General features: G+C 43.8%; 1 long non-coding RNA gene across 38 annotated transcripts in view; it reads left to right on the top strand.

Annotated features, from left to right (window-relative positions):
- The window catches only part of LOC307187927, a 3,519,425-nt gene that overhangs the window by 1,173,205 nt on the left and 2,336,471 nt on the right, over positions 1-9,749 (top strand). For 33 of the 38 annotated variants that reach the window (XR_013828723.1, XR_013828724.1, XR_013828737.1 and 30 more), the window contains one exon: positions 2,205-2,286. The exons of the other annotated variants lie outside the window; for them this stretch is intronic. This is a non-coding gene — a long non-coding RNA (uncharacterized lncRNA). The remainder of the gene's footprint in view (positions 1-2,204; positions 2,287-9,749) is intronic. 38 annotated transcript variants of the gene reach the window in all.

Below are 9,749 nucleotides of genomic sequence, written 5' to 3'. Positions count from 1 at the left end.
GACTGACTCTCCAAGTGGGGAGAGTGTTAGTAAAGCGTCTGGAATGTTGCACCCGAGTACCAGGGGAGGAAAACTGAGACATATTTGAACACGTCTCCCGTTCACATGGTTGATCATACTTGGGTTCCACATGCATGTTTTAGCTGAAGGAAGAATACCTTAAACCTGGAGAGTTGAGACCCGTGTAATGGGTACCATGCAATATGACTTCAAAGGGTCTTCATTTGGTCACCGAACCTCTCCAATCCTATCACTGCTGCGTTTATGCCCCTGTACACATGCTTGATTCTCTTTTGGAGACATAGCAATCCATAGGTTTTACGATACTTACTAGTCAGGTACATTCTTAGGCGTTTAATATGCGGTGTTGAGTCCATTTCGTTGAGCAAGGAGTAGCTCTTGTCTATTCCATATTTGACTTAAGGAACTTTATCTGTGCTCATTTCAATCTCTGGTTTTATGCAGCACCCCAACTCACCCTTACACTTAAGCAAGCATAAGTTGGTTTTCTAAATTTGAGACCCTGTTCTGTTCTGTAATTCAGTTCCTGTGTAGCCAAGTTTACATTCCGTGTATTACTGATATCTTATGATGTTTCTTTTTCTGTGTGACTTATTTCAGTTAGAATCATCATACCTGAATCCACTCATTGTGCTTCTAAGGGCCTGATGACATAGATTTCATTGCTGAGTGATATTGCTTTGTAAGTAAATACCACAACTTCTTTATCCATTTTTCACTTTCTGCGATGTTGAACTTGTACTGTAAACGAGGTTCTTGTAAACAGAGGCGTCCCAAACTTTGGGGTGGCTGTGTCTTTTTGATTTTAATTTCCCTAAGCTATAGGACCATAAGTGGCAGTGCCCTAGGCTCTGTTGCTTTGTTTTTTAGATGTTTCAGGAAACACCATACACTTCTCCCGAGTGTCTGTTGGCAATTTACATCCCGCCCATCAGCATAACAAGGCTCCCAGTTCTCCATGGCCTGTCCTGCCTTTCTGGATTTTACACTTTTTTCAGATGGCCCTTTTGACCGGGGGGAAGTGAGACTTCATTGTAGTGCAGATTTCCTTTGCAAGCTTGCTTGGTTGGCCAAAAAGGGCGTATGCGTATTTTCCTGAATATATTCAGGAAAAACACATACGCCCTTTTTGGCCAAGTGCATCATTGTGGACGTTCTGCCTCTTTTCCTATGCTTTCAATGCAATTCCAGTCTACCTCCTGAAATCGGTTTCCTGCAATTCTGCCCCGCTTTCAAGTCCTCTTGGCAGCCTTACTTCAGTCTATTTTTGGACGATAGCTGTCATTTATAACTCTGCAGGTTTGTGAATTACAGTGCCCCTGAGCTCCTTTCTTCAACTCGCTTTCTTGTGACCTGGCCGCAACACCGCAGGATGGCTTCAGGCCCTAATCTGGTTCTGGCCCGGCATGCTGAGCCTTTGGTTAATTCTTCTTACTGGTGGGAAATGAGAGTTAAATTTGCCCATCCAGACACCTCCAGCTAGTCTCTCATTGGTTCTCGCTATTCCTGTTCATCTTCCGCAGAAATTGCAAACTGGGCCAAAAAGGAGGTTAAAGGGACTGACTCTCCAAGTCGGGAGAGTGTTAGTAAAGCGTCTGGAATGTTGCACCCGAGTACCAGGGGAGGAAAACTGAGACATATTTGAACACGTCTCCCGTTCACATGGTTGATCATACTCTAGGTTCCACATGCATGTTTTAGCTGAAGGAAGAATACCTTAAACCTGGAGAGTTGAGACCCGTGTAATGGGTACCATGCAATATGACTTCAAAGGGTCTTCATTTGCTCACCGAACCTCTCCAATCCTATCACTGCTGCGTTTATGCCCCTGTACACACGCTTGATTCTCTTTTGGAGACATAGCAATCCATAGGTTTTAAGATACTTACTAGTCAGGTACATTCTTATTCGTTTAATATGGGGTTTTGAGTCCATTTCGTTGAGCAAGGAGTAGCTCTTGTCTATTCCATATTTGGCTTAAGGAACTTTATCTGTGCTCATTTCAATCTCTGGTTTTATGCAGCACCCCAACTCACCTTTCCCCTTAAGCAACCATAAGTTGGTATTCTAAATTTGAGACCCTGTTCTGTTTTGGAATGCAGTTCCTGTGTAGCCAAGTTTACATTCCGTGTATTAGTGATATCTTATGATGTTTCTTTTTCTGTGTGACTTATTTCAGTTAGAATCATCGTACCTGAATCCACTCATTATGCTGCTACGGGCCTGATGACATAGATTTCATTGCTGAGTGATACTGTATTGTACGTAAGTACCACAAGTTCTTTATCCATTTTTCACTTTCTGTGATATTGAACTTGTACGGAAAACGAGGTTCTTGTAAACAGAGGCGTCCCAAACTTTGGGGTGGCTGTGTCTTTTTGATTTTAATTTCCCTAATCTATAGGACCATAAGTGGAAGTGCCCTAGGCTCTGTTCCTTTGTTTTATAGATGTTTCAGGAAACACCATACACTTCTCCTGAGTGTCTGTTGGCAATTTACATCCCGCCTATCAGCATAACAAGGCTCCCAGTTCTCCATGGCCTGTCCTGCCTTTCTGGATTTTACACTTTTTTCAGATGGCCCTTTTGACCAGGGAGAAGTGAGACTTCATTGTAGTGCAGATTTCCTTTGCAAGTTTGCTTGGTTGGCCAAAAAGGGCGTATGCGTTTTTTCCTGAATATATTCAGGAAAAAACGCATACGCCCTTTATGGCCAAGTGCATCATTGTGGACGTTCTGCCTCTTTTCCTATGCTTTCAATGCAATTCCAGTCTACCTCCTGAAATCGGTTTCCTGCAATTCTGCCCCGCTTTCAAGTCCTCTTGGCAGCCTTACTTCAGTCTATTTTTGGACAATAGCTGTCATTTATAACTCTGCAGGTTTGTGAATTACAGTGCCCCTGAGCTCCTTTCTTCAACTCGCTTACTTGTGACCTGGCCGCAACACCGCAGGATGGCTTCAGGCCCTAATCTGGTTCTGGCATGGCACGCTGAGCCTTTGGATAATTCCTCTTCCTGGTGGGAAATGAGAGTTAAATTTGCCCATCCAGACACCTCCAGCTAGTCTCTCATTGGTTCTCGCTATTCCTGTTCATCTTCCGCAGAAATTGCAAACTGGGCCAAACAGGAGGTTAAAGGGACTGACTCTCCTAGTCGGGAGAGTGTTAGTAAAGCGTCTGGAATGTTGCACCCGAGTACCAGGGGAGGAAAACTGAGACATATTTGAACACGTCTCCCGTTCACATGGTTGAACATACTCTGGGTTCCACATGCACGTTTTAGCTGAAGGAAGAATACCTTAAACCTGGAGAGTTGAGACCCGTGTAATGGGTACCATGCAATATGACTTCAAAGGGTCTTCATTTGCTCACCGAACCTCTCCAATCCTATCACTGCTGCGTTTATGCCCCTGTACACATGCTTGATTCTCTTTTGGAGACATAGCAATCCATAGGTTTTAAGATACGTACTAGTCAGGTACATTCTTAGGCGTTTAATATGCGGTGTTGAGTCCATTTCGTTGAGCAAGGAGTAGCTCTTGTCTATTCCATATTTGGCTTAAGGAACTTTATCTGTGCTCATTTCAATCTCTGGTTTTATGCAGCACCCCAACTCACCTTTACCCTTAAGCAAGCATAAGTTGGTTTTCTAAATTTGAGACCCTGTTCTGTTCTGTAATTCAGTTCCTGTGTAGCCAAGTTTACATTCCGTGTATTACTGATATCTTATGATGTTTCTTTTTCTGTGTGACTTATTTCAGTTAGAATCATCATACCTGAATCCTCTCATTGTGCTGCTAAGGGCCTGATGACATAGATTTCATTGCTGAGTGATATTGCTTTGTAAGTAAATACCACAACTTCTTTATCCATTTTTCACTTTCTGCGATGTTGAACTTGTACTGTAAATGAGGTTCTTGTAAACAGAGGCGTCCCAAACTTTGGGGTGGCTGTGTCTTTATGATTTTAATTTCCCTAAGCTATAGGACCATAAGTGGCAGTGCCCTAGGCTCTGTTGCTTTGTTTTTTAGATGTTTCAGGAAACACCATACACTTCTCCCGAGTGGTTGTTGGCAATTTACATCCCGCCCATCAGCATAACAAGGCTCCCAGTTCTCCATGGCCTGTCCTGCCTTTCTGGATTTTACACTTTTTTCAGATGGCCCTTTTGACTGGGGGGAAGTGAGACTTCATTGTAGTGCAGATTTCCTTTGCAAGCTTGCTTGGTTTGCCAAAAAGGGCGTATGCGTTTTTTCCTGAATATATTCAGGAAAAAACACATACGCCCTTTTTGGCCAAGTGCATCATTGTGGACGTTCTGCCTCTTTTCCTATGCTTTCAATGCAATTTCAGTCTACCTCCTGAAATCGGTTTCCTGCAATTCTGTCCCGCTTTCAAGTCCTCTTGGCAGCCTTACTTCAGTCTATTTTTGGACGATAGCTGTCATTTATAACTCTGCAGGTTTGTGAATTACAGTGCCCCTGAGCTCCTTTCTTCAACTCGCTTTCTTTTGAGCTGGCCGCAACACCGCAGGATGGCTTCAGGCCCTAATCTGGTTCCGGCACGGCACGCTGAGCCTTTGGTTATTTCCTCTTCCTGGTGGGAAATGAGAGTTAAATTTGCCCGTCCAGACACCTCCAGCTAGCCTCTCATTGGTTCTCACTATTCCTGTTCATCTTCCGCAGAAATTGCAAACTGGGCCAAACAGGAGGTTAAAGGGAATGACTCTCCCTGTCGGGAGAGTGTTAGTAAAGTGTCTGGAATGTTGCACCCGTGTACCAGGGGAGGAAAACTGAGACATATTTGAACACGTCTCCCGTTCACATGGTTGATCATACTCTGGGTTCCACATGCATGTTTTAGCTGAAGGAAGAATACCTTAAACCTGGAGAGTTGAGACCCGTGTAATGGGTACCATGAAATATGACTTCAAAGGGTCTTCATTTGCTCACCGAACCTCTCCAATCCTATCACTGCTGCATTTATGCCCCTGTACACACTCTTGATTCTCTTTTGGAGACATAGCAATCCATAGGTTTTAAGATACTTACTAGTCAGGTACATCCTTAGGCGTTTAATATGGGGTGTTGAGTCCATTTCGTTGAGCAAGGAGTAGCTCTTGTCTATTCCATATTTGGCTTAAGGAACTTTATCTGTGCTCATTTCAATCTCTGGTTTTATGCAGCACCCCAACTCACCTTTACCCTTAAGCAAGCATAAGTTGGTTTTCTAAATTTGAGACCCTGTTCTGTTCTGTAATTCAGTTCCTGTGTAGCCAAGTTTCCATTCCGTGTATTACTGATATCTTATGATGTTTCTTTTTCTGTGTGACTTATTTCAGTTAGAATCATCGTACCTGAATCCACTCATTGTGCTGCTAAGGGCCTGATGACATAGATTTCATTGCTGAGTGATATTGATTTGTAAGTGAATACCACAACTTCTTTATCCATTTTTCACTTTCTGCGATGTTGAACTTGTACTGTAAACGAGGTTCTTGTAAACAGATCCATTCCAAACTTTGGGGTGGCTGTGTCTTTTTGATTTTAATTTCCCTAAGCTATAGGACCATAAGTGGCAGTGCCCTAGGCTCTGTTGCTTTGTTTTTTAGATGTTTCAGGAAACACCATACACTTCTCCCGAGTGTCTGTTGGCAATTTACATCCCGCCCATCAGCATAACAAGGCTCCCAGTTCTCCATGGCCTGTCCTGCCTTTCTGGATTTTACACTTTTTTCAGATGGCCCTTTTGACCGGGGGGAAGTGAGACTTCATTGTAGTGCAGATTTCCTTTGCAAGCTTGCTTGGTTGGCCAAAAAGGGCGTATGCGTTTTTTCCTGAATATATTCAGGAAAAAACGCATACGCCCTTTTTGGCCAAGTGCATCATTGTGGACGTTCTGCCTCTTTTCCTATGCTTTCAATGCAATTCCAGTCTACCTCCTGAAATCGGTTTCCTGCAATTCTGCCCCGCTTTCAAGTCTTCTTGGCAGCCTTACTTCAGTCTATTTTTGGACGATAGCTGTCATTTATAACTCTGCAGGTTTGTGAATTACAGTGCCCCTGAGTTCCTTTCTTCAACTCGCTTTCTTTTGAGCTGGCCGCAACACCGCAGGATGGCTTCAGGCCCTAATCTGGTTCCGGCACGGCACGCTGAGCCTTTGGTTATTTCCTCTTCCTGGTGGGAAATGAGAGTTAAATTTGCCCGACCAGACACCTCCAGCTAGTCTCTCATTGGTTCTCGCTATTCCTGTTCATCTTCCGCAGAAATTGCAAACTGGGCCAAACATTAGGTTAAAGGCGCTGACTCTCCAAGTGGGGAGAGTGTTAGTAAAGCGTCTGGAATGTTGCACCCGAGTACCAGGGGAGGAAAATTGAGACATATTTGAACACGTCTCCCGTTCACATGGTTGATCATACTTGGGTTCCACATGCATGTTTTAGCTGAAGGAAGAATACTTTAAACCTGGTGAGTTAAGACCCGTGTAATGGGTACCATGCAATATGACTTCAAAGGGTCTTCATTTGCTCACCGAACCTCTCCAATCCTATCACTGCTGCGTTTATGCCCCTGTACACATGCTTGATTCTCTTTCGGAGACATATCAATCCATAGGTTTTAAGATACTTACTAGTCAGGTACATTCTTAGGCGTTTAATATGCGATGTTGAGTCCATTTCGTTGAGCAAGGAGTAGCTCTTGTCTATTCCATATTTGACTTAAGGAACTTTATCTGTGCTCATTTCAATCTCTGGTTTTATGCAGCACCCCAACTCACCTTTACCCTTAAGCAAGCATAAGTTGGTTTTCTAAATTTGAGACCCTGTTCTGTTCTGTAATTCAGTTCCTGTGTAGCCAAGTTTCCATTCCGTGTATTACTGATATCTTATGATGTTTCTTTTTCTGTGTGACTTACTTCAGTTAGAATCATCATACCTGAATCCACTCATTGTGCTGCTAAGGGCCTGATGACACAGATTTCATTGCTGAGTGATATTGCTTTGTAAGTAAATACCACAACTTCTTTATCCATTTTTCACTTTCTGCGATGTTGAACTTGTACTGTAAACGAGGTTCTTGTAAACAGAGCCATTCCAAACTTTGGGGTGGCTGTGTCTTTTTGATTTTAATTTCCCTAAGCTATAGGACCATAAGTGGAAGTGCCCTAGGTTCTGTTGCTTTGTTTTTTAGATGTTTCAGGAAACACCATACACTTCTCCCGAGTGGTTGTTGGCAATTTACATCCCGCCCATCAGCATAACAAGGCTCCCAGTTCTCCATGGCCTGTCCAGCCTTTCTGGATTTTACACTTTTTTCAGATGGCCCTTTTGACCGGGGGGAAGTGAGACTTCATTGTAGTGCAGATTTCCTTTGCAAGCTTGCTTGGTTGGCCAAAAAGGGCGTATGCGTTTTTTCCTGAATATATTCAGGAAAAAACGCATACGCCCTTTTTGGCCAAGTGCATCATTGTGGACGTTCTGCCTCTTTTCCTATGCTTTCAATGCAATTCCAGTCTACCTCCTGAAATCGGTTTCGTGCAATTCTGCCCCGCTTTCAAGTCCTCTTGGCAGCCTTACTTCAGTCTATTTTTGGACGATAGCTGTCATTTATAACTCTGCAGGTTTGTGAATTACAGTGCCCCTGAGCTCCTTTCTTCAACTCGCTTTCTTGTGACCTGGCCGCAACACCGCAGGATGGCTTCAGGCCCTAATCTGGTTCCGGCACGGCACGCTGAGCCTTTGGTTATTTCCTCTTCCTGGTGGGAAATGAGAGTTAAATTTGCCCGTCCAGACACCTCCAGCTAGCCTCTCATTGGTTCTCGCTATTCCTGTTCTTCTTCCGCAGAAATTGCAAACTGGGCCAAACAGGAGGTTAAAGGGACTGACTCTCCAAGTGGGGAGAGTGTTAGTAAAGCGTCTGGAATGTTGCACCCGAGTACCAGGGGAGGAAAACTGAGACATATTTGAACACGTCTCCCGTTCACATGGTTGATCATACTTGGGTTCCACATGCATGTTTTAGCTGAAGGAAGAATACCTTAAACCTGGAGAGTTGAGACCCGTGTAATGGGTACCATGCAATATGACTTCAAAGGGTCTTCATTTGCTCACCGAACCTCTCCAATCCTATCACTGCTGCATTTATGCCCCTGTACACATGCTTGATTCTCTTTTGGAGACATAGCAATCCATAGGTTTTACGATACTTACTAGTCAGGTACATTCTTAGGCGTTTAATATGCGGTGTTGAGTCCATTTCGTTGAGCAAGGAGTAGCTCTTGTCTATTCCATATTTGACTTAAGGAACTTTATCTGTGCTCATTTCAATCTCTGGTTTTATGCAGCACCCCAACTCACCCTTACACTTAAGCAAGCATAAGTTGGTTTTCTAAATTTGAGACCCTGTTCTGTTCTGTAATTCAGTTCCTGTGTAGCCAAGTTTACATTCCGTGTATTACTGATATCTTATGATGTTTCTTTTTCTGTGTGACTTATTTCAGTTAGAATCATCATACCTGAATCCACTCATTGTGCTTCTAAGGGCCTGATGACATAGATTTCATTGCTGAGTGATATTGCTTTGTAAGTAAATACCACAACTGCTTTATCCATTTTTCACTTTCTGCGATGTTGAACTTGTACTGTAAACGAGGTTCTTGTAAACAGAGGCGTCCCAAACTTTGGGGTGGCTGTGTCTTTATGATTTTAATTTCCCTAAGCTATAGGACCATAAGTGGCAGTGCCCTAGGCTCTGTTGCTTTGTTTTTTAGATGTTTCAGGAAACACCATACACTTCTCCCGAGTGGTTGTTGGCAATTTACATCCCGCCCATCAGCATAACAAGGCTCCCAGTTCTCCATGGTCTGTCCTGCCTTTCTGGATTTTACACTTTTTTCAGATGGCCCTTTTGACCGGGGGGAAGTGAGACTTCATTGTAGTGCAGATTTCCTTTGCAAGCTTGCTTGGTTGGCCAAAAAGGGCGTATGCGTTTTTTCCTGAATATATTCAGGAAAAAACGCATACGCCCTTTTTGGCCAAGTGCATCATTGTGGACGTTCTGCCTCTTTTCCTATGCTTTCAATGCAATTCCAGTCTACCTCCTGAAATCGGTTTCCTGCAATTCTGTCCCGCTTTCAAGTCCTCTTGGCAGCCTTACTTCAGTCTATTTTTGGACGATAGCTGTCATTTATAACTCTGCAGGTTTGTGAATTACAGTGCCCCTGAGCTCCTTTCTTCAACTCGCTTTCTTGTGACCTGGCCGCAACACCGCAGGATGGCTTCAGGCCCTAATCTGGTTCCGGTACAGCACGCTGAGCCTTTGGTTATTTCCTCTTCCTGGTGGGAAATGAGAGTTAAATTTGCCCGTCCAGACACCTCCAGCTAGTCTCTCATTGGTTCTCGCTATTCCTGTTCATCTTCTGCAGAAATTGCAAACTGGGCCAAACAGGAGGTTAAAGGGACTGACTCTCCTAGTCGGGAGAGTGTTAGTAAAGCGTCTGGAATGTTGCACCCGAGTACCAGGGGAGGAAAACTGAGACATATTTGAACACGTCTCCCGTTCACATGGTTGAACATACTCTGGGTTCCACATGCACGTTTTAGCTGAAGGAAGAATACCTTAAACCTGGAGAGTTGAGACCCGTGTAATGGGTACCATGCAATATGACTTCAAAGGGTCTTCATTTGCTCACCGAACCTCTCCAATCCTATCACTGCTGCGTTTATGCCCCT

This window comes from Stenella coeruleoalba (assembly GCF_951394435.1).
Source record: "Stenella coeruleoalba genome assembly, chromosome: 6".
NCBI classification, from domain to species: Eukaryota; Metazoa; Chordata; class Mammalia; order Artiodactyla; family Delphinidae; genus Stenella; species Stenella coeruleoalba.
Note: the sequence above shows the minus strand (reverse complement) of the source record. Positions and strands in the feature narration are given on the sequence as shown.